Raw genomic sequence first — 26316 nt, forward strand, 5'->3', positions numbered from 1 at the left:
ATGACTGCTTTGAAGACTTCAGCCCTTTGAATAGGCTCCCAGTCCACATCTCTGGATTGTTTTCATGATCACAGCTGCTGGCATAAATATGGCAGACCAATGAACCTGTGATTTTAAGGAGGAGATGATTCACGCTGAGGCGTATGCACAGCTTCCCCTTATCCAAGTATGGCTCTGCATAGGACATTCCCTCTTCCTGAAAACTGTGGCCTACATTGTTGTTCTGCTTAGGCTCTTCTTTTTTAAGATTGTACAAATAAAATAAAAGTCATCAAACAACATTTTAAGGCTTTCAAAGTAAGATTTATATCTGGAACTACTGAAGTTCTTGCAAGCATCTAATCATCTGTTTAAACAGCACATGTTTTTCTTCCATATATGTTATCTTTTGTTTACAGAGGAGACACAAGTATAAAATAAGACAGTATGTTTAAGCAAAACTGCAGCCAGACTGAATAGTTGTCATGGAGCCACATTAATGAGCTACGGTGATGTATTGCTTACGCAAATATGAAAGCAATCAAGAAACAGCTTTACTCCATCTGCCCTCCTGCAGGAGCCATCCTAATTTATTAACAGAAATGCACTGCAAATTAGGGCCATGCATATAGTCAGCAACATGTGGAAGGCCTTCTGTGCTATATAACCAACACCTGTGCATTGACTGCTCCCATACTTACAACCCCTTGGAGTGTTAGCAACACCTGCAGTTCAATATTATTCCTCTTCTCACCTGGGAGGGCTTCATTCATATTCCTGCTCTTCTGGTGCTTTGAACAGAAACATCACAAATACAGGCAATTTTCAAGAGAGTGGCCATGCTAGTCTCTACCTATTCCCTGCGCAGGGCCAACTAGACAGGCGAAGCTGAGGAGTCTCAATAAGTGGATGGGACAGTGGTGCAGAGAGGAGGGGCTCAGATTTGTTAGGCACTGGGAAACATTTGGGACAAGCAAACTTTTTCCAAAAGTTTGGACTTCTCTTGATCTAGAATGGAATCAGATTGCTGACCCTTAATGTAAAAATGGTGGCAGAGCAGCTTTTAAATTGAAAACTGAGAGGAGCTGGGAAGAATCCAGTTTAGACTGAATCATCCCAGACCATAATAGGGTGATCTTGAGATGGAAAATGAAATCTAAATGAGGAAGTTTTATAATAATGGGTGACGTCAATTACCTCCACACTGACTTGTTAAACTTCTCGATGCCCTAAATGACTATGCCCTAGAACAGTAGAACTGACCAGAGAGGAGGCAAACCTAGATTAAATCTTAAGTGGTTCTGCCTGGATTGAATGCCTGGTTTTTCAAATGTGAGACAAGGCTCCCTTTGGAAGCACCAAGTCTACCATGACCCTTCTCCCACAAGACCCACAGTTGGGACAGGAGCCAGTGTTCCATCTCAACCTCTAAAAGTAGTGCTGTCATATTCTATTTCAACCATCCTCTAGAACATTCTCATTAGAGAAGAGGCATGTTCAGTTAACGCAAACTATCATGGCAACTTTAACAATCTTGGCATCCATTTTCCAGAACTTCTCCAGGACTTTTAAACTTCCAAAATAATCCACTTAGGGTGCAATTATATACATGTTTAGACAGAAAGAAGTCCTACAGCTCCCAGCAAGCCAGCTATACATAGTATTATACCTTTAATTGGTTTTAACTGGGCTTTATTTCAATAACCTTGCTTAGCATATTTTCATATGCTGGTCTACAACTATGAAGACCAGAAGCAATGTTTTGATTGTAAAAGCAAAGATACTCAAAATTCCGAAAATGGCACTAACAGAAAATTCCTAGATGGCCAACATTTCGTACTGCATTCTTGGGTCTGGTGGTGCCATCAGGACAGGACTTTGGGGCAGTTGCCCAAGGCTTCATTCAGAAGCAAAATTAACCTCTACAGCAAGGCTGGCTTATCACATTTTGACAAAGGTGAAGTAGGGCCGGCCCTAGGATAAATAGCACCCTTGTTGAGGAGTGCCATAGGCGCCCCATTCCCCCATAGACAGTTCTGCAGGGCCACCCAGAGGATTTATGGGGCCTGGTGCAGGTGTGATGTCCATGGAGAATGACATTGCTTAAAAACGTGATCTCTCAGCCAGTGTGCTACAGTTTGCACAAGTCGAAAGTTCAAAAAGCCACATTCTGAGCAGTGACAGTGCCCTATGCAAACACAGCAGAACTATCATAGGTTTTACTTAAAGCATTTTTTTAATTTACTTTTTGGTAATAGTTCCTATCTTTTGGAAAACATTCTTTATTTTGGAATATCCATTACTTTCCCCTTTAAAAATAATAAAGAAAAGTTATAAATAAAAAAGCAATATAGCATGCAGCTTTATTTTATTATTATTTATACCATTGGAGGTGCTAAGTGCTTGGCAACATGGCCTCAAAGTAATGCTGTATTCCACTGATTTCATTGGTGTTATTTGTGTTCCAGCACAAAAGACACCAACATGGAGATTAAAAAAAGAAATATATATTAAAGCTAATTGAAGGAAGATCATTTTTGTAGTTAGTATCCAAACAACCTGTAGAACTTTGGAAGAATGGTGATAAGACAAAGGCTTTTTGCCACCCTTGCTCACCTCAAACAGTACTTTGAAAAAACACAGCCACTGAGCTCATGTTCAGTTTGCCCCCCCCCCAGCAATTATCCAGCAAACCCACTCCTAAGGATGGCCCTGAATACACAGGACCACCTAAAGTGTATGTCTGGGGAGCGTGTGGGTGTGGTGGCATAAGATCACTAAGAGCAGACACCTAAGTTACCTAACTGCACTGTTGCTTATCTTTATATCTGCTGACTGAGACCATGGGAATTCAGCAGGGAATACATTTGTCTGGCAGAGCTGGAGAATAAATTTTAATTGTTTTGCCTTCCTATTCCCAACCTCATAGATCCCTGGAAATCTCTTACAAGCTAACAGCCTCCAGGTTTGGACAACTCTCAATTTATACAAGAAATTCAACAGGATACATTCATGCACTGTTGTTCAAATTAAAAACAATTCCGTTTTAGGTTGTATGGATTGAGTGGAGAGCGGTGTATTGATTAGAGATCCAGTGTTTTATAACTATAACATAACTATAGTATAGAACTGTATAGAAGGATTTTTGGTTTTTTGAACATGGGTCAAACAACCGTAGATTTAAGAATATCTACCACCCAATAAGAAGAGGACTGCTGGATCATACCACATTTTACTTAGTCTACTATCCTGTTTCCAGAAGTGGCAAGTCAGATACCTCTAGGAAGTTTATAATCAGGCCATGAAAGTCACAACCCTATTCCCACTATGGCCCAGTTCAAAGATAATGGGAAACACTGATTTCCTGCTATGAGAATGGGCTGGAGGAGATAGAAAACTTCTACTTTCTGTTTTAAACTGACCACAGTCCCCCATGAAGTCTGAACTCAGGAAATTGTGGTTTGTATAAACTATGGTTAGTTAGACCAAGCCAGGACCAAAATGTGGTTTCAGACCCTGGCTTGTGTGCTGCACCAGCCCACACTGATGGTTGATCAGAAGTGTGGAGTAGCACAGCATGGTAAATTATTCCTTGTCACACATTCTGGACAGCTAGCTCCTCTTTCAAATGCTAATTTTCCACACTGAGTGAGTGGCTCTGAGGAGAATGAGGATGCCTGTCTGGGTGCTAACTTGCTACCCTTGCTCAGCTAAGTTGTATATTTGTAAGTAAACAAGGGCACCACAGCTGTTCAGATCTCTCTACTCACAAGGAGACTGCAAAAGGTTGCTCTGAAACCACTTACAGCTCAGAGAAGTGTTAAGAATAAAGCACTATAATATGTTTGTTTAGTATCCTACTATAAGCTGCTCCTTTTTTGAGCAAATACAAAAATATCTCTGTGGAATCAGGAATTCCAGGGTAGTTGAGCAACAGTTTGCCAATTATCCATTATTACCCCTACGTATCCAGAGATATCATATAATTTAGGTTTTTAAAACTCCACAAGCCTTTGAAGAACATTCAGTGTTATAATGAACCAGTCAGCTCACGGCACAGGCAATAGTTAAATGAGCTATTAGAGAGCCAAAATATTTTGGGAAGAATACAGGGCTAAATAGGACTCCAAATACAGATACTGAAGAAAGTACTCCGAACGATTTGCTTTGATTCAGTGGAGCTAACTATTGAATAGACTAATCTTTAATTACTATTACCCCTGTCAGCTGCAGTGTGGGAAGGAATTACTCTCAACCACCATGTGTTGCTGGATGTGAAATCCCTTGCTCGGAACCAAATAGTATGCAAAGTCTCTATATCCATGTAACTAATTTCTTTGTGAGATTTTAAGCATGGCAAAAATATTTAGGGAATTCAGAGTCTTATCATGGTGCATTCGATTACTTGTAGCTGTGAGATAAACAAACAAATAAACAAATGCCAGCATGACTTTGCAACTCAAATCCTATTTTCAAAATTAATTTAAAGCGCTAATGGACTAACAACCACTTTTTGGCCACAATCCCACGTCGAGTTAAGCATGCTTAAGCCCATTGCTTTCAGTGGTCTTAAGCATACTTAGCACTGTGTTGGTTTGTGACTTATCTTTTATGGTTGTGTTAGTGATAACTAGGGAGACCATATGAAAAGGAGGACAGGGCTCCTGTATCTTTAACAGTTGCATAGAAAAGGGAATTTCAGCAGGTGTCATTTGTATATATGGAGAACCTAGTGAAATTCCCTCTTCATCACAACAGTTAAAGCTGCAGGACCTATACTAGAGTGACCAGATTTAAAAGAGGGCAGGGCACCTGCAGCTTTAACTGGTGTGATGAAGAGGAAATTTCACCAGGTTCTCCTTATATACAAATAACACTTGCTGAAATTCCCTTTTCAATACAACTGTTAAAGATACAGGAGCCCTGTCCTCCTTTTCATATCGTCACCCTAGTGATAACATTCTAAAATCTGGAAGTCTAATGGTCCCAGAGAGGGAAAAGGGAGTTGCTCATTTTGATCACCTATTAAATATGTAAAAGAAAAGAAAAAGGGTTTCACCCTTATCTTCCTCTGTCCTTTTGTAGGACACCAGGAACTGGAACAACTAAAGACAGGAAATTAGATGAAATAGACAAACAACCATCAAAAGGCTGTCCTTTGGAAATATTCACAGTGTCTCTACGTTAAGGGAGAAAAGTACTCTTATCTTGGGTGACCACATGAAAAGGAATACAGGGCTCCTGTATCTTTAACAGTTGCATAAAAAAGGGAATTTCAGCAGGTGTCATTTGTATATATGGAGAACTTGGTGGAATTGCCTCTTCATCACAACAGTTAAAGCTGCAGGAGCTATACTAGAGTGACCAGATTTAAAAGAGGGCAGGGCACCTGCAGCTTTAACTGTTGTGATGAAGAGGAAATTTCACCAGGTTCCCCATATATACAAATGACACCTGCTGAAATTTCCTTTTCAATACAACTGTTAAAGATACAGGAGCCCTGTCCTCCTTTTCATATGGTCACCCTATCTTATCAGCCTTTTTTCCCCCTTGGGTCTTTCTGCATTCACTATGGGCTCCTTTAAATGGTAATCATGTGATTTGTAATTGAAAACTTTCCCTCTGGATAATAACTCATAAAATTAATTGAAACAGCACTTTCTAGTGGCAGAATTAACCCTGCGATAATTTAAATACTGCATTATCTCTGTTGTTTTTAAGTGAGATTACTGGGAGAAAATGCAGGAGATATCCTGGAGGTTGATGTCATCATGTAAAGGATCCGCAAACTTCCACGAGTGGCCAATCATGAGTGTGCAATCAATCGCTCATGTAAAGAACCTCTCAGTGAAAACATAAAAGCTCTGTTTGATCAGATCAAGAGTCCATTTAAGCCCTATCTGGGCATTCAGAATCTGTGTAGAATCAACATGCGAGAAGAAGGAGTGCTCTGGCCCACTCCCTTCCTTACATGTTTCCATCACCCTGTACTTGTGTGGGGCAATAGTCTGGAGAGGAGTGCCTCCTGTATCCACGGAGGTGTTCCACATGATTAAGAACCCTGAAGGTTATTTGAAGGAACACCTCCTCCCATATGTACCTGCCTGGACTTTAAGATCATTTACAGGGGCCCTTCTCCGTGAGCCCCTGCCAAAGGAAGTGAGGCAGGTGGCTACTAGGAGGAGGGCTTTCTCTGCTGTGGCACCCCGGTTGTCCTCCTGGCGCCTACACTGTACTCCTTTCGTCGCCAGCTGAAGACCTTTTTATTCTCTCAGTATGTTCACACTTAATTTTAACTTGAATTTGAATTTTGCTGTTTTAACTTTGTATTTTAATTTTATATCAATTTTGCTGTGTGGTTTTTTATCCTGGTTGTGCTTTTTATACTGTATTTTGTATTTGTGCTTTTAACCTGTTGGTTGTTTTACTATGGTTTAAATTTTTGTGAACCGCCCAGAGAGCTTCGGCTATTGGGCGGTATAAAAATGTAATAAATAAATAAATAAATAAAAATCCATCCATGCTGGAAATAGTGCAAGAGGGCAAACTTATACACTGCTCCCAGCATGCTTCTAGCAGGTTTCCCACATGGACTGCATGTGTGTCCCGAAACCTCCAGCAGCATCACAAAAGATTCCGCAGCATTGATGTCTCAAGCTTTAGGCGTTCATATGAGTTTGCACTCCCTCAGGTACCTGCCTAGTCTTCCTGTATGGCTCTGGTTCAGTGGATGCTAAAAAATGGTTCATCTTTAACAAAACTGGGTCAACATCACGATAATACAAGGGCCTCCAGGACCAATTTTGCCATAAGTAGGAACAGTAAACTTTAGTCAAGACAGCAGCTGGAGTGTGGGTGGGTGGCTACATGCCAGGAAAATTACAGCCAATTTCACCCACCTACACAACCTCAGATCATGTACTCTCCTGTGTTATATTGGCTTTGAAAGTCAAGGAAACTGCCCTGTTAGCCTCCATGTAAGGACAATTTCATGCAGGAGTATAGAAAAAATAAAAACCTTGTCATGATTTTTAGAACACATAAGGAGATGCTACATGGGGTAGCTGGATTGAAGACTGTTTGTTTCATTCATTTGTATTTCCATAATGAAACCAACTGCTTTCGTGTTTATGCATTCCATAACATGAAACTCCCCACCCCACCCCCCAAAATTGCTTTGTACCCGGGAGTAACAACCATATGATTCACCATGAAATGAAGTCTGGAAAATCGTTTTGGATAAATGGAACTATAAATTCAATAGAATTTCCATGACAACATAGATTGCAACACTGTGCCACAAGTAAAACCTTATAAATCATTCAAAACCAACAAGAAATCCGCAATAAGTCTCCTATTTCAAAACACACAAAAGCTGTGAATTATAGTGTTGTGGTTATTACCTCACTAGAAATTTACATTTTCACCCCTCTTTACCTTTTTACAGGTTTTGTGTTTTGTCTTACAATAGTTCTTCCAAATTCAGGCAACACTGATGGTAAAGATAAGTGAATCTTATGGCAACTTACAAGACTAACAAATATATTGACGGCATAAGCATTCAGGGGTCAGAACCTGTATCGCTAGATGGCTATAGGTCAGGGCAAACTTTTTGGGCCTTTGGGAACATTTGGCAATTTGAGAACCTGTATTGGGAACCACCCAAAATGGCTGCCATGAGAGGTATGGCAAGTCACAGAGGGCAAGGAACCTGCTCAAATGACTGAGTATAAGACACACCAAACAAGTCCTTTGAGCCCACAGTTTTCAGTGCCAACAGAAACCTATTTCACAGAGGTCCAACTCTTTTACTCTCCCACCTCCTCTGCCAGCCAACTCACTCCTCCCTATCTCTTTTCATTTCTCACTCTGGATCACTACCTATAAATGAGCTCTCTTCCTCCCTCCCATGTATCCATTATGCATGCATGCATACACAGACACACTTATTTCTAACAATGTCTCTGAGACCCTTCATGTAACCCAGACAGGACATGAAGGTGGCAAAAGCTGGAGGTCCTCACTTTGCTTTGAAACAATCCCAGTTGCCACTAAGGAAATGTGTTGATTTTTTTTAAAAAAACTGAGACATAGGCACCTTTGTGGGCACCAAGAAACATGCCCGGTGGTGCACTGGCACCTGCCAACACCATGCTGTCCACCTCTGGTATTCACATGTAAGGTGTATTAGGTTTATGGTTTCGTAATTAATCTTTAAATCACTAATGAACCTTAACAAAAAGGGTAATTATCATGGACTATAAATTTCCATGTGCCATTTCTTTCCAATCCGCCTCAGAGATGCATAAGATGACATCAAAAAGGGCTGTCCCGCTCATCCTTCCTGAGCACAACTGAATAAGTCACTCTCACATCTCAGGGGAACTATAAGAGTGGTTGGCAATCCAGTGCAAGGAGCCACAGTCAGGAATTAGGTAAATCCAGGAAAAACCCCAGGTAGGCACTTAGAGGCATCTGCACAGACATAAAGGCGCTTTCAAGCCTGCTGAGACAAGGGCACAGAGCATGGTGTTCTCTGTGGTTGCTCCATAATGATGGAAAGCAATGGAATTTCTGGTCCCCCAGTGCCAAGATTAAGAACTGGAAATGCAATGTCATGTGTCATTTAGCTTGATATTTAAACAAATGTTTTGGTGTGTATATTCTCGTACTTCAACCTGGCCAAACCCAGGGTGTGGTGTAGAAGTCAAAATAAACACATCATCAAGATTAACATCCTACAACCTCATCTTTTTAGAAAGCAATTGTTAAAGATATCCTCCACAAACTTCCCACAGCACAATTCTTGGGCTTTGGAACCACATGAAGGCCTTCCTGTCAGGAAACAAAATATCTTTCAAACCCTCAAAGAATATTGCTTTCCTGAGGAAAAGCCAGTTCATGCAGTGTATCAAGGCACTGAAAGTGTTTTGACAAGACTGGACACCTTGTCAAGGAGGATGGAGAACGGGCGAGGTGAAGATTTCCAAGAGCACCTGGAAGTCATGGCAGCAGCTGATGGAACTTGTCTTCAGTGTCAACAGAAAGTAACATAAAATGATCAGGATGCTTTGAAACCTTTATCCATTCCTAACATGCCAAGGCTTGCTCAGGATTAAGACATTTGTCTTTGAAGGACACACCTCTTCCTAAAATGTCAAAAGGGGACAAAGAATGTTTCCTGGAACAGCAGCACTGAAAAAAATCCAGAGACTTGCCAGATCCCTCCCATCTGAAACCTTACATGCTCTTGAGAAAGTCAGCCTCTTATTTCAAAGGATATAACATAAAAAGCCTATTAAAACCACACTTTTAATCCCAGTCCTTTGCTCTACAAATAATGCAAGCTTCTGTCGCCCACCAAATAGTTCAACAAAGCTGGTCTGAACTTCAGGGCACCACATACAGCCTATTCACTAACTGACCAGTTCTAGCTTCAGCCTAGACTTCTGTGTGAGTTGGATAGGGTTGCACATAAATGTCCACGGCCTGGTGTTTACATAGACACACTGTTACAGTAGCACCACCACAGTGACCCAGAGTGGCTTGTTTAAGCTGCGGTATGTGCCAGACAGCATTTGCTGCATTACCTGCCTGGGCAAAGTTTGTTGTGTCATCCAAACCCAGGCAGCATGGCTTGTTGGAGGAGGAAATAACTCTCAACGCATGGCTTGTTCTTGGGTTATTTGAGGGTCCATTCCTCCTCCAACAAGCCATGTTGTCCGCGTTTGTTTGACATGACAAGCCATGCCTGGACGGGTAATTAGGTAAATTGTGCCCAGCATGCATCACAACTTAAACTAGCCTTGTTTAAGCTGTAGTGAACATGCAAACCAGTCCAAAGTTTCTATCACACATCAACATAAGACAGGGCAAGTGTTAGATAGAGGTTCCTTGCTAGGGCTGGCCTTACCATGAGGCATGTTGAGTGTCCTATCTCAGGTGGCAGATTCGGAGGGTTGGTGGAATAAGTACAAAACTCTGCTGCACTGCCCATGACCTAGGAGAAGGCCACTGCATGGCCAGCATTCCAGGAAGCAACTTATGAATAGTCATACCACTGGAACAAGGATACCCCGCTGTCAGCTGCTGAAGCTCGACCCACTACCAGTACCACCATCTATCTACTGGGCTGGGCACTGCACAGATGAGCTGGCATCCTGAAAGGCTGGGCAGCGGCCATTAGTGGAAAGAAGCACAGAAGCAGCCATACTTCAATATGTAGAGAAAGCCAGTAACAACAGTTGCCCAGCCAGGCACTTCATGGCTGACAGCTGGAGCATAAGACCTAGCCGAGGCTATTTACAGACTGAAGCCAGGTGACATAGGAATGTATGCACAAAGTTGTATGTTCAGATGTTTACAGTTCTCACAGACTACCGCTTTGGTCCAGTTCATGCAGAGCATATGGGAACAGTTTCAATGACAGTGCACTGGGCAGAAATGTTATTCATGTCTCTTAAGTAGACTATCAACTCATGTGGGCAATACCCTGGCAGGATTATTGTTGTCTGTTGAACTGCAAATTGTATGAGAAATTACAGTGAAACAAGTCTGTGAGAAGAGTTATTCATTTTCAGTGTCTGATTGCACTGGTTACAGTATATCCATCTCTATCTGACAGAATAACCATTTCAATCATGATAGCACAGTAATCCAAAAGGCAAGGGTGTTATCTCTAACAAAGAATGTAATGGGACAAAATGTAACCGAATGTGAGCACTTTTGCTGGCTTTTTCAGGTTTGCGATAAAATGAAGAGGGAAAAAAGCCACGGCCGAGACACAAAATAAGAACCACGATGCTGGATCAGACCAAGGGGCCATCTAGCCCAGGATTCTGTTCACACAGGGGCAAACCAGCTGTTGACCAGGAACTCACAAGCAGGACACAAGTGCAACAGCACCCTCCCACCAGCCAAGTTCCTCAGCAACTGGTGTATACTATATAGGCTTACTGCCTCAGATACTGGAGGTAGCTCATAGACATCAGGACTAGTGGCCATTATTAGCCTTATCCTCCAGAATTTTGTCTACCCTCCCCCTTTTAAAGCCATCCAAATCGGTGGCCATCACCACATCTTGTGGCAGTGAATTCCATAGTTAAACTATGCGCTGTCCTGAATCTCTTACCAAGAAAAAAGGGGAGGAGATAGCGGACTCTATTCTCAGAGAATCACTCTTTTGTCCCAAGTCCAAAGGTCATATCTCACACCAATCGTACTGGTCTACTGATTACCATCCAGTATCGAAGAAAATTCGAACGATCCTTCATAAACATTGGCATTTGATAAAGGACATCCCAGGATGCTCTACCCCTCCTATCCTGAGCTTTCGCCAAATCAGAAACCTTAAGGATCAACTGGTCCATTCCGACTTCTTTACTCATTTGGAGGCAGATACCCACCATAGCAGACACCACAAATGTGGCCACTGCTCTTGTTGTAATCAATCGGTACGTACTTGCTCGTTTATAAACCCGGTGGTTAAAAGAAGACACATACTTAAAACCAATACTACCTGCTCTACCACACACGTGGTTTATATTATTAGATGCCCTTGTAAGAAATTGTATATGGGACAAACCACTCGCTCCCTCTGGGTTAGGATTTTGGAACACAAAAGCAGAATCCGTACTAGGAACATGGAGGCACCATGGATAGCACATTTTGTTGAATGTGCTTACTCTGAAAATGTGTTTGAATTTTTTGCGGTTGAACAAATTAGAAACAAACCTTTTCAATGCACCAATTTAAATACGGTCCTACTTAGAAGGGAGGCCTGGTGGATTTTTACATTACAATCGGTAACTCCTTTGGGGCTTAATGACAAACATGATCTTTCCATATTTTTATGAAGCAACTATGCTCTGAATTTATAACTCTCCTTGGGCTTTATGATCTACAAGACATATTGGGTCTTTTCACACCATCAGGTCAGTTATGGCACACATAATTTTATTCCGACTGGATCCTTACCATACTTAAAGAGGTTATCTCAAAGGGGAGGAGCTCCCTTAGAGGAGTACTTATGGCTGTTTGCCTTCCTCCCGTCAACACTGCTTCCTTTGTAGATGAAACGGAGTCTCTAACATTTGGGTATGTTGTAATAATTCCCCCCCACACCCAAATGTTGATTATAGCATAAGCTGCTAAGCATGAGTAATGACACATATCTTTATTCCACAGAATGTTATTATGTGTTGTAAAAGATGATGCCCATAGACCATTGATACTATTGTACTAGAATATACATCTTTTATATCACAGTAGAATCTTCTATTGACTTCATTTGTCACACTCATAGGCTTTTAAGGTTTGGACCCTATTCTTAGTGCCTCAATCTTTACCAGTCAGGTTCATGGGATGACCCCAGATTATAGCATTATGAGAAAGAGAGAAAAACATCTCCCTATCCACATTCTCCACCCCAGGCATAGTTTTGTACACCTCTGTCATGTCTGCCTTTATTCACCCCTTTTCCAAGCTAAAAAAATCCCAGCTGTTTTAACTTTCCTTCACAGGGGAGCTTCTCCAACCCCATGATCATTTTAGTTGCCCTTCTCTACACCTTTCCCAGCTCTACAATATCTTTTTTTAGGTATATGACCAGAACTGTACACAGCATTCTAAGGGTGGTCACACTTTAGATTTGTGTAAGGGCAGTATGATATTGGCAGTTTTATTCTCAATTTCTTTCCTAATTATGCCTAACATGTAACTTGCAGGTGCACACTGGGCTGTTCACCACAACCCCAAGATCGGTTTCTTGGTTGGCTAATGCTAGCTCAGATCCCATTAGGCTATACTTGAAGTTGGGATATTTTGCCCTAACGTGCATTAATTTACATCTGCATTCTGCCTTTTTATCTGCTGCATGCTTCTTGTGTGTGTACTGGACCATGGACGGAACGAAGGTTTCAAAATACTATGGGAAGGATCCACCAGTGTACAGCCAGTAGCACTATTTATGTTGCACTAGCAGAACCCAATAACTGCACAGCATTTGCTAGTGCAACAGGAACAGGTCATGCTAGCAAGCAGCGTTGATGCTGTGCAAATGTTATTTTCTGCTACTGTAACATAAATAGAGCTAGGAAACAGACACCATTGTGTCCCTCCCTTTATATTTTAGGGTTAGCAGATAGTTGTAATGCTTTTTCATAAGAAGAATCCTGTTCAAGAAATAGGAACCGCAGAAAATAAAACAGACACAAAATATCATGGAGCATGGATGAAACTAACAATTTGCGCCAAGGCAAGCAATTCAAGGTACATTTTCTTCATTTCCTGGTCCAGTATACATGAATAGAAAGTCGGCTTGCCTTCTATTCCCCACAAGAAGGTTGCAAAAACTTTGGTAGCTGCACTCTTGTGGTGGTGGCAGTGTTTCAGTGCTGCTGTGTGCAATTAGATTCTTTTAATCCTGACACCTCCCCTATGGAAAACTACCAAAAATAAGGGCCTTTCAGTAATCTCCATGTGGGTAATGGCTGTAATCTTTAAAACAGCTCAGAACAAACAGGGGAGGCTGTATCCAATCAATGACCAATAAACCTACTACCTGTAGGACACAGGAGATATTAACAAGCATTACCTCAGTTTTCTCTGGTTTCATTAAAAAAGATAGAAAAGGTTCAGGTCAGGACAGGCCTATAAAAAGGCCACACACTTTTTAGTTGATACAAATCTGCATTAAGAGCTCCTGTTGTGCTTGGAGCAATACCTTCTCATCAGGTTCAGGTGACGAAAGGATTGCAGATTTAGGCTCTTGCTAGAGCACAAACCGTAGCTGCATGCTAAAGCAAGCGCCAATCCTATCGCGACATTCATAAGAACAAGATGGCATCAGTTCCTGGCATCTCCAGTTAAAGGTTCATGTAGAACGTTACGGGAAAGATTGAAAGCCTGAAAAGCAACTTGATGGGCCACTGGTCTGAGTCAGACCATCTAACTCAGAATTGTTTATACCGAATGGAGGTGGCTCTCCAGGACTCTTCAAGTACTTATTTATTTATTTTATTTTTTTATTTATTACATTTTTATACCACCCAATAGCTGAAGCTCTCTGGGCGGTTCACAAAAATTAAAACCATAATAAACAACTTGAAAGGTTGTCACAGATAGGAGGGCCAGGATCTCTTCTCAATCATCCCAGAGTGCAGGACATGGACTAATGGGCTGAAGTTACAGGAAGCCAGATTCCGGCTTGATATCAGGAAAAACTTCCTGACGGTTAGAGAAGTACAACAATGGAACCAATGTCCTAGGGAGGTCATGGGCTCTCCCACACTAGAGCCATTCAAGAGGCAGCTGGAGAGCCATATGTCAGGAATGCTTTAGGGTGGATTCCTGAATTGAGCAGGGGGTTGGATTTGATAGCCCCCTTCCAACTCTACTATTCTATGATTTCAGGCAAAGGTCTTTTCCAGGACTGGAGATGCCGGGGATTAAACCTGAGATGGTCTACATATAAAGCAGGTGCACTACCACTAAGCTCTCACTCTTGAAATAAGCCTTTGCAGAGCCCAACCAGCATCTGAGGCAGGATGCAAATTGCACCTGAAGAAGCAGGCCTTTGACTCTGAAGGCTTATGACACATGACCTTTTAAAACAACTTTTGTGCCAGGGCTCTCTGTTCTTTCTGCAACAGACCAAGGTAGCCACTTCTGTGGAGTTTATCCACATTTTAAAAATCACAACATGTTAGTGTGTAAGAATCGATTCCTATTCAAAACCTCTAGAGAAAAGAGTCACACTGCAGCAAGTCTCACTGATTTCAGAAGAATTCTACTTCAACATATGTGGCTTGGGTTTGAAATCATCATCATCATCATCATCATCATCATCATCATCATCCAATAAGTGTTGGTGCTATATTAATAATAATAATAAAATAATAATAATAATAATAATAATTTTTGTGAACCGCCCAGAGAGCTTCGGCTATTGGGCGGTATAAAAATGTAATAAATAAATAAATAAATAAATAAATAATAATAATATAATCTTCCAAAAATTAGTTTTTGTTGTAGGCCATGCAGACCAACCACTTCTGAAGAGGAAAAAGTTAACGAAATTATTTTCCTGCACCGTTCTAGTTCATCCATTCATGAAATGACATGACTCTGCATGGAGAGTTCATTACAGACATATGCAGTATAAATTATGGCCGTGCCTCAACATCTGTGGGCTGTTGAGTCACTGCCATAATCCATACTGCAGATGCCTGTGATGCCATCACCATGCAAAGCCATGTCATTTCATGAACTGATGAACTAGAATGGTATACAAAAGCAGGGTTCCCCTCTCTCAAACCCCTCTCCCCCGCTAAAAAGTTTACTCTATAGAAGTAAACTGGATGTATTGGATCAACACTTGGAAAAGTTAGCAAGTAGCTTAGTTGACTCATTCTCCGAAGTCAAGCGGTGCAATGTACTAAAATTACAATTACCCTACTAGCACAAGTACAAATGTCAGCTTTCACTATTTTAAAATAGTTAGGGGATGCATTATGTTCTGGTATTTCATGAATGGAGAGTTAAATGGAATGAAATAAAATACACTGTTCAGAATCCCAAACAATATGCACGAAATGTTCAGGGAGTAAAACTTGCTTTTCAGCAAGTCATTTATGACCCAGTTCTAAAAATGCATCAGTGCCAGCTCCTCCATTCACAAAACTGCATTGCACATGAGGGACACTGCCCTGGCCCACACTGTTGTGCCATATATCAGTTATAATACCATTCAAACAAATTTGTTGTTTATTCGTTCAGTCGCTTCCGACTCTTCGTGACTTCATGGACCAGCCCACGCCAGAGCTTTCTGTCCGCTGTCGCCACCCCTAGCTCCCCCAAGGTCAAGTCTGTCACCTCCAGAATATCATCCATCCATCTTGCCCTTGGTCAGCCCCTCTTCCTTTTGCCTTCCACTTTCCCTAGCATCAGCCTCTTCTCCAGGGTATCCTGTCTTCTCATTATGTGGCCAAAGTACTTCAGTTTTGCCTTTAATACCATTCCCTCTAGTGAGCAGTCTGGCTTTATTTCCTGGAGTATGGACTGGTTTGATCTTCTTGCAGTCCAAGGCACTCTCAGAATTTTCCTCCAATACCACAGTTCAAAAGCGTCTATCTTCCTTCGTTCAGCTTTCCTTATGGTCCAGCTCTCGCAGCCATAGGTTACTACGGGGAATACCATTGCTTTAACTATGCGGACTTTTGTTGTCAGTGTGGTGTCTCTGCTCTTAACTATTTTATCGAGATTTGTCATTGCTCTTCTCCCAAGAAGTAAACGTCTTCTGATTTCCTGGCTGGAAACAAATACCTGTCACTTATTTATTTATGTTTTCCCATGCCACCTTTCAGTATCAGTTTCCAGGGTGGTTTACAAAGAGAACAATAACACATAACAATACGAGGTAATAAAAACCCAGTCACAAAGACAACAAAAGCAGCACTTAAAAGCAGCATATACACTAGATCTAATAATGTGGCACTAAAAAGATAAGAGCATTGGTGCAAGGTACCCCTCCTTGAAAAAAGAGTTCCAAAGGTGAAGGTATTTATTTATTTATTTATTACATTTTTATACCACCCAATAGCCGAAGCTCTCTGGACGGTTCACCACTAAAATGCCCTCTTCTTGGTTGCTACCTGCCTCATCTCAAATAATGAGTGGCACTTAGAGGAGCACATCAGCAGATGACCACCTTTGCATAGGTAGGTTGATCCAGCCATCTGGATCCACAGCCTTTTGGGTAATATATGCTATGTGTCAAGAACACATAGAGCATGGTTTGGGGAAAGGAACCAATTTGGACTGAAGGGGATTTCATGAGAGAGGATTTTTTGGACTCTGGTACAAAATATGTGCTCAGCCAGCTCCAGGATATGGGAGGCCCTTGGGCTAGATTGAGTGAACCCATTTCCTCCTCCACCACCACCTCCTCCTCCCTATTACTGCTGCCCATTCACTTACCAGGCAGCTGGGCAGATTGGGCCAAGACCAAGAGAGCTAGGCCATCAGAAGCAGCTAGTCCTTCCATGTGTTCCTGTCCACTGCTCATTTGTTTAGAAGGTATAAGTCAACAGGCAGTAACAGCAAGGGAAGGGAAACTCAGGCCCTGGGGTCTTTAACAGCTGCCCAACAACACCAGTCTCTGTTGCCGGCCCTAGTTACGTTTCGGACACGAAGCGCTCGTGCATGTATTTTTAAAACAATAAATCTGCTCCCAATTACTACTTGACTGCATTTTGAAAGGGACACCGATGAAAAGTACACATGCATGATTTAAATGCACAATGACAGTTTTATATTTGGCTACTGTACCTGAATCACACGCTATTTACCCTCCCCCCTCAAACTTGCAGGAAGCAACATGCAACATGCAGGTTTTCCATGGAATATCACATGGAATATCACAGAAACCCAATTTTGGCTATGGATAGAAAATCTCCACAAAGTAACCAAAGCCTAAGTTGCAGATGGGAGGTTTTTATTTCAGCATTTCCTTTTATCTCCCAAGCCAATCTGCAGGCTTTCTATGCATAAACAATGTTGCACATCTAATAATGGATAGCTTGGCCTAGCTGAAATGGCTTTGCCTTAGCCCTATTGACTGCAGATCAGCACACCTAGTTTGAACTTTCTTCCAACGTTGAGTTACACAACCAGAACCTTATCAGAGTAATCAGGAGAGCAGCCTGCATGCCTAATTGCCAGCCTCTCAGCATTTGAAGCTGCTTACACTCAGCCTATAATGTCTACCAATAGGAAGATGCTGTATTTCATGTTTACTTTAGACAAGTACAAAAAGAAAGGATCAAGGGCCTGAGGAGCCAAACTCCATGAGGTGTCAACAGAGTGTCCTGAATAATACATAAAGCAGCTATACTCTTATCCCTAAAACCACAGGTGTGAACCAGATGTCATGCTTATCTCCTCTTGAGATTACAGCAAACAAAATTCATGCTTGCTGCATACAAATTGAACTGTGGCTCAGTAAGCCTGAAATATATTAAAAGCCTGGCACTGAAGTTCAAAACACAGGTAATGGCTAAAAGGTTGCCAAGTTCTTTGGAAAGTGTTTTAAAGGGTACTTGATATCAAAGTAAAGAAGTGAGGCTTTCTTTTCTAAAAAGTCCTTTTTGAGCATTTCCATAGATTATAATATATGTTTATGCCATAAAGTTGAGGCAAACAGGGACCTCATGTGGAGTTGTATTTAGGACTTATTGAGCAAGCGATTTCCTCACCTACACCCCCATTCTTTTTCCAAATAAAAATTTGCAAAAACTAAGGCTGCTAATGAGCGAGTCTGACATTTGGGGTTTTAAGCAGCTATTGCATTCCGAAGGGGCACCCACAGTGTAGTTCAGCAGACATCTGAAGCAACAACAGCTGCCATAAATGGCACAAGATTGTGTTTTGTATGTGTCTGTATCTTTGCCACTTGGCTCTTGCTCGCTACTTGTCTGGATCAATTCCCCTTGCTTGCTTCTGCCATTTACTCCTCCAAAGGGCTGTTATCATGAATATCAGAGTGCCCTAAAGGTGTGGACTATGCACCCAATCAACTGACTTTCTATCAGTTATAGACGTGAAAGAGGAAAATATACATGTTACACTGGAGAAAAGGCCCAGATTCATCCAGCCGTCTCCAGATGAGATAGTCACTGATTCTTGCCAAAAGGCCTTGAATCAGGAAAGAAGAACACAGCCAAGAATTCTATACAACTGCCTGTCATTGGTGATTGCAATGCCAGCTGAAGACCTTTTTATTCTCTCAGTATTTTAACACTTAATTTTAACGTAAATCTAAATTTTACTGTTCTAACTCTGTATTTTAATCTTATAGCAATTTTGCTGCATGGTTTTATCCTGGTTGTGCTTTTTATACTGTATTTTGTAATTGTGCTTTTAACATGTTGGTTGTTTTATTATGGTTTTTAATTTTTGTGAACCGCCCAGAGAGCTTCGGCTATTGGGCGGTATAAAAATGTAATAAATAAATAAATAGTTACAATTGTTCAATCCATTTTATCCTTATGCTTAATTCTCATCAAAATGAGCAAGGGTGGTTTCAAATCACATGATCATTTTGATCCAATGGAAGGCACAGTCTTGCAAATCTGTGCTAATTCTCCTGCTGTCCTTGGACTTGCTCCTGGTCACTAATCTAGTGAGTAGAGCACTCTGAAAAGCATTTCCAGCTGAGAGTGTGTTTTCCCAAAGAGGGATTTTTTCCAGATGTTGCACCCAACGCTGTTCTGCTGGCACAAAACTGCCTTCTCAGTTTACTAAAAGCTCACCATAATTGCTTCTTATTGGCAAATTCACCACAAGGAACAGCTGGTTTATTTACACTCAAAAGGAAACCACACTTCGTAGCTGCAGTGCAGGGTCAAAACGACCCACAATCACTGCATGAAACCAAAGCAGCAGAAGATATTCTTATATGTCTTCAGCAAATCTATTTACCATTCAGTAAAGGCTTGCTTGGCTCTTGGTTCAGAAGTACAAGAAACCAGCCAAGAGACTGAGTGCCCCTTGCCCGTCCTCGTGCTGTGTGGGTTGTAAAGCCCTGCAGGTCCCAAGGTTGCTGCTGCCTGCGGTGTGAACAACAGGGGACATGGACAAAATGGAATAAATAGTAGGAGTGGACTGTGGGTACTGAATATCTGCAGCATCCATCCATACCCTTTCGAAACGACCATCTGGGCACATCCTTGCAGTGTGTGCATACACAGGGCATATGGCGAAGGAAGCACTTGAACATGAAGGTTTATGCCCCAATAAAGACATTTCAAAGAATCATAGAATAGTAGAGTTGGTAGGGGGTTACAAGGCCATTGAGTCCAACCCCCTGCTCAATGCTCATTTGTTTTTAAGGTGCCATAAGACAGATGGATTGATTATATTAACATCCCACCTTTCTCCAAGGAGCTCAGGGTGACACATACAGTTCTCCTTTTGTCCATTTTATTCTCACAACAACGCTATGAAATAGGTTCAGCGCTATGGCTGAGTGGGATCTCCTCCTGCCCTAGTCTTAGAGTCTAACCACTACACAATACTGGCTTTCAATTCTATTGAAGAGAATGCAGATGCAAGTCAGGGTAAATGTGGTCCTGAGGGAGATGCCATTCCCACCCATCTGCATTGGAGTCGCATTAGCACTGCTGGCAGAAGCCAGTGGAACAGTATGTTGGGTGGCATTGCATCTGAACACCTTGCCTTTGTGATTAGGTGTCAGGCTGCAGAATTAGGCTACCTTGGCCTGACCTGTCATTCTAAAGAAAAAAAGTTTTTTTTTTTTTTTTTAAAAAGAAGTAATCTTGTCAGAGGCACACTGAAGCCACTCCCACCTTCCTCAAAGGTCTATGGGACATTAGAAAGTTGATAACAGTTCTATGTTGACATTAATCAAATCACAGAATCAAGAATAGGTTGGGAGACTTGTTGCTATTGCTGCCATCATTTTTCCCGGTCATGTCCACCACTCTATTTATTTAATTTATTTATTACATTTATATCCCATCTTTTTCCCCTCCAAGGAGGACATAATACTCCTCTTCTCTGTTTTATCCTCACAACAACAACCCTGTGAGGCAGGCTGGGCTGAGAGTTTGCAACTGGCCTGAAGTCACCCAGTGGGTTTCCATGACCAAATGGGGACTAGAACCCAGATCTCCTGACTCTCAGCCCAACACTGTAGCCACTACACCACACTGGCTCTCTGCAGTTCAAAGGCACCTGTTCATTAACATACCTAGAGCAGGGTTCTACCAATGCCACATTTCAGGATACACAGACAAGCTTAGGCTTTCTTAAAAGTTGGAATTTGAGCTGAACTATTCAAGATGTTGTCAGGCTCTGTGACTTACCAGGGCACACAACACATTCATTTCCCCACAGTCAGTAGAGCTGACATTAATAGGTGCTGAATGGCACAGTCCCTTGAGTAGCTTAGGCAGTGTGGAGGCAGGCGCTTAAACATGAACATTATTAATGGAAATACACAATAATGTTAAATATCGTAATATGAAAGCTTTCATCACTAGGCCTCTTAGTGCTTAAATACTTTATGCACTGCAGACATTTATACAACAAGGAGGAGATGAATTTTCAAATACGTGCTTTTGAGTAATAACCCTCTTGAGACAGCACCAATTGCTAAATATTGCCTCAGTTTAATAGCACATAGCTCTTAAGGAACGAAAATTTTGAGGCCTATTAAATCACTCACAAATGTAACAAAGATTATGATAAATATCGTAGCCTTGACTTTAGTACTTTAGTGGATATGAAATAGAGTAATTTTGCCTCACTTATTATCAGACTTCTCATAAAGCAGTGCTCCAGGAAGAATAACGGAAGAATAACTAGGAAGTTCCTCCCACTTGCCCGACAGGTTGGGAATTACATTAATTTATCTCTCAAAGTAACTGTATAACTCTATTTCCTTTGTGTATCATTTACAGCACATACGCAATGTGAAATGAGAAACAGGTATAAATCAGTTTGTGCTCTCTGTTAGTTGTGGGGATACTTACCATGGGTGTGTTGAGAAATTAGGCCTTGTTCTCACAAACAATTTGTTGAAGGAAACAAATTCTTAGTGATTTATATGAACATGCACTTGGGTTCAGTTCTTAGAAGCCCACACTGAAAGGTTGTAAAATGACCTGTCTATGAGTTTTTCTACATGAGGCATCTACTGTGTGTTCATCAATCCCTACTCAGAGTTGTTTATGGGATCTTTAGATGATGTTGTGACCCTCCAATTTCTCTTCTGTTTTTAAAGAGCACCTTCATCATTAAAGAACACCATCACCAGAATTAGCTCCCTGGCGATTCTTTGTGGTGGTGTGGAAAATGACTGTTTCTTACATCCCTCCCAAACCATCTTTTCCCATTGTTAATTCATGTATTTAGTAACATCAACCTGCTTGATGCTTGTTCTTCCTTTGTTTGCACTGAAGCCTGGGGCACACTGAACAGGAAACAACATTGTTGCCCCATAGCATTTCAGAGGACTTCACCCAGGGAGCTGGGTGTAGTGTGGCCATAGACACACTACACCACACTGTGTTGTGCTCACCTTCTGCTAAAAAGCTAAGGGTGCTGGCATCACTCCACCAGCCAGAAGCCATGATTCAGGCCCATATTCTGGATTGGGTGGACTCCATCCCAGCCCTACATTGGGGTAGCATGGGAAGTAGTAATATGCAACTAGCAACCATGGCATCAATATAAAATAGGAGTTAGTTCTTCATGCTGAAAGTTTAGTGTGAGGGACATGATAAGTGCCATTTTCAGACCTCTGCAATAATCAAGTTGTCTTGGACTACATGTCCACCACTTAAATTTTCTCTTGTGAAAAAAACTTAATAATGTTGAGCAGTGAGCAAGTGAGTCATTCAGCTCACGTATCTTAATACATATGATACTTTGCAGCTTTGATTGCACCGAGGGGATCTGAACTGTTCATGAGAACCATAAACCACAGTTTCACACACCACACCACACCACTATAAACTTTTCTGATATGGCTTGAACAATTTGTTCTCCTGGCAATTCAGATGACCTGTTTGCCTCATTTAGAGTGTAGCCCAAATGCTGGAAAAATAGAAGTCAGCCAAGTAAAGATTGGCTGTATGAATCAGTCCAGAGGGAGTAGTTGATACGGGAAAGGTTTAGGAGTATATGATCTTCAAAATTTGCTCTTAAATGATCTTGCCAGAAAAAGGTCCCTTTAAGCCTTCACAAGATGCCTCTGTCCACTACAAAGAGAATGCCTACTTTGACTTTAAAAAGCAGAGAATTGGAAAAAACCCAAACATCAATAAACAAATGTTCGACTTCACACACTTCCTTGGGGTTTATGAACTTGAAAGCTTGCCTATTTTTGTGTGAAACTTGAAAGCCTGAAATTCTTGTACTTCCACATCACCAATGTTGCTCATTATATGGAACTAACACAGCCAACACACCTTGAACTACTATGAAGTTGCTAAGTCATTTACATTGTTAATTAACTCACAGGCAATTAACTCACAGGCAATTCACACAATAGATTTTTCATATACTTGAACATTCTAGCCTTGCTGGGATACACACTTACAAGGGCAAACTCGACATGTGAATTGGGCACTGATGGATATGGTAGGGTGACCATATTTGGGAAACCAAAAAAGAGGACACCTAGTGTGTGTGTGGGGAAGCAGCTTTCTGAGTCCTGCAGAAAGTACGTTATTCCCCCGCCACCTTAAAGAACCCGATTGGAGTGGAGGAGGGGAAAGGATTTCATTCTGCACCACCACCATCCACTCCAATTGGGGCCTTTTCTATAATGTCCACGAATGACCCACTTTCCCCTTTAAGACCTCAATTGGAGCTCGGGGTGGGGGAATGACGTGCCTCAAGAAAGCATGTCATTCCCTCCTGCCATGCTAATGGCAGCCTTAAAGAGGAAGGTGTGTCATTCCAGGACATTATTGAAAATTAAAGAAAATCCCCCCTGACACCATGGAAAGAACAAAAACCAAGACAACTCCGGGGAAATCTGGACAGTTGGTCACCCTGGGATACGGTCAGTAGCAGCTTCCATCATCCAGATCCATTGCTACTTCAATCCCATTTTAACTACAGTTCAGATGACAGAGGTATCCAGAGAACTGTCTAGGCATGTTTTGTTGGATGATATTCAGTTGTTGTGGCCAAAGGGCATTAGGGTTTCTACACGTGGAAGTTTACCACCACTCCCAGGGCGTTGCTAGATGAGGCCACATGACGCACAGGGGAATCCGGGCCCAGGCCGCACTGAGGCCTCCTCTAACGCGCCATAAGCAAAGTCGCTTATGGTGCGCCTTTTCTGCAGCTCCGGCCTGAGGCCGGAGCTGCAGAACGTCTAGCTACTTCCGTGGCTTTTTGCGGCTACTCGCTTACTCGCGAGTAGCCGCAAAAAGCCGTGGACTGGCCACAGCGCTGAGCGCTGTGCCCATCGGCCGGGGGAGATCCCGGGAGGGAGAAGGAGGAGAGACGACACAGGACACACACATACACGGAGGGAGAAGGAGGAGAGATGACACAGGACATACACACACACGGAGGGAGAAGGAGAGACGACACACGGGACATGGAGAGAGACAAAGATCAGGAAGGGATCAGGAGCGGATGGGGGGGTTAACTAAAAAAAACGGCTTACCTTCTCCGGAGTCTTCGGCCGCATGTGGCCCCTTTAAACTTAAAAAAAAATGGCAGACGCTGCAGGGATCCCGATGTCCCTGCACATCCCACGTCTGGAAGCCCAGGCGGCGCTTGCTAACGTCAGTGCGCCGTCACCCCGCCTCCCTGCCGGCTTATCCCGGCAGGTCTAGCAAGGCCCCCAGTTTCATGCTTTAGCTGTAAGAGCCTGGGTGGGTGGTATGCATACACTTGAAGCATGTCCAAAATCTCTCTATAAACACACCCCTGGTATTCTGGAGGAAGGACTAGCATTGGGTTCAACATTGGACAATCCCATTTGTAATTATGACTATATGTTAGTTGCATATTTAGAGGACGTATGCCCCTGAATTACAAGGTGGTGGGGAACAACAGTGGAAAAAGGCTATTGTGTTCATGCATTCTAGAGACTCCTTTGGCCACTGTTCAAATCAGAATGGTAGACCAGATAATTTTTTGGTCTCATCCAGCAGGACTCCTCTTATGAAAAGAGAACTTGGTTTATGAGCCTATCCTTTTTAAAAGACTTCATGTAGGAAGGGAATTAGACAAACCCATGGAAGGTAAGGCTACTAATAGCTACTGGCCATCATGGCTATATGGAACCTCCAGCTTCAGTATGCCACAGAACAACAAGTGCTAGGGAGCAACAGCATAGATCGGCTCCTGTCTTCGTATGCTGCTTGAACTTCCAAGGGCTCATCTACATCAAGCAGATATTCCTCTATGAAAGCAGTATATAAAATGCAGGAGCCACACTTCTGCTTTATAGCGGTATTGAAGTGCACTGACAACTGTTGGGGTCCACTGACACATACCATATACCGGTTTCATACCACTTTCAGAGTATTATATCTTGCTTGGTGTAGATGTGTCATGGGCCCCAACAGTTGTCAGTGCACTTCATAACCACTATAAAGCAGTAGTGTAGATCCTGCAGTGCACTTCAATACCGCTATAAAGCAGTAATGTGGCTCCTGCCTTTTATATACCGCTTTCATACCACTTTCATAGTGGAATATCCTGCTTGGTGTAGATGAGCCCCAAGTGTTCCACCATTCTCTAATTCTGCATTGCACAATGAATATGTGTGAAACAAATGATTCAATACTTTGACCAATGATAACTTTCACAGTGCTTGATTTGTTTTCGGGGGTGGGGGTGAAAAATACTGCAGTCCAAGCTAACTAACTAAATAAAGAGAAAAAATTGCAAGTGCCAGATATTAAATATTCAGACAGGAGTTAAGAACTATAGATGGTAAGGCATCACAAGTGTTTTTAGGTGCAATAAAACCGACCATGTTAACATATATTCATGAACGCATTGGGCTGTTCACTGAAGAAGCTTTTGAAACGGACAACACATTCCGGAGTTGCCATCTGTGTTTAATTAGTTTTATTTCATGCGTTGTTCAGTCCACCTATTTAAGGAATATCTGCTTGTTATTGAAGCTCAATTTGAGCAATGTACAGTTATTGTTAATTACAGCGTTAGCATACTATATTTTAATACTGGTTTATGCTAATCCATATTGTTCATTGTTAACAGTTTTGACTGTTTCTCTTATTGTTTATGCTATCTCTATTGTTCATTGTTTAATGTTTTGACTACTACAGAGACTGATTGTGTTACAGACATATGTGCATATTATTTTGTCCATTCATGATAGTGTATTTCACCTATTGTTATACAGCTTAAATCTAGTTCAACCCACTATATTGTTTTTTTCATTTTTTGATCGCGTTTACACGTTACTATTCTTAGGTCCTCTTCTTGTGTTTGTTCCACTTCAGATTGCAATGTATTTCCATTAATATCCCAGCAGACATGGAGGCCAACAGAATATTAAGTAAAGCTGCTTCTTTCCTTCTAGTTCTATTATGTTAAGTAATATTAAAGCCCTCAGCTATTCAGTCACCATATACTGGAAAATACGCCATCATGCACTTTTAAAATAGCGTCAGGAGGCACACACAATGAATGGGTTCCCACATAACGCCAACCCATGTTTTATTTAATTCTGAGTTGTTGAATTCTGGGTTTTTATGATTTGCAAACTTAGCCATGCAAACAACGCAGAAAGAGAAACCATGGTTTGTTGTTGGG

At 41.8% G+C, this 26316-nt stretch overlaps 1 protein-coding gene across 4 annotated transcripts in view; it reads right to left on the reverse strand.

The window, feature by feature from the left end:
- Window positions 1–26316, reverse strand: part of PTPRG (protein tyrosine phosphatase receptor type G) — a 689896-nt gene that overhangs the window by 243119 nt on the left and 420461 nt on the right. The window lies entirely within an intron of this gene.

Source organism: Elgaria multicarinata, chromosome 3, assembly GCF_023053635.1.
Source record: "Elgaria multicarinata webbii isolate HBS135686 ecotype San Diego chromosome 3, rElgMul1.1.pri, whole genome shotgun sequence".
Classification (NCBI taxonomy): domain Eukaryota; kingdom Metazoa; phylum Chordata; class Lepidosauria; order Squamata; family Anguidae; genus Elgaria; species Elgaria multicarinata.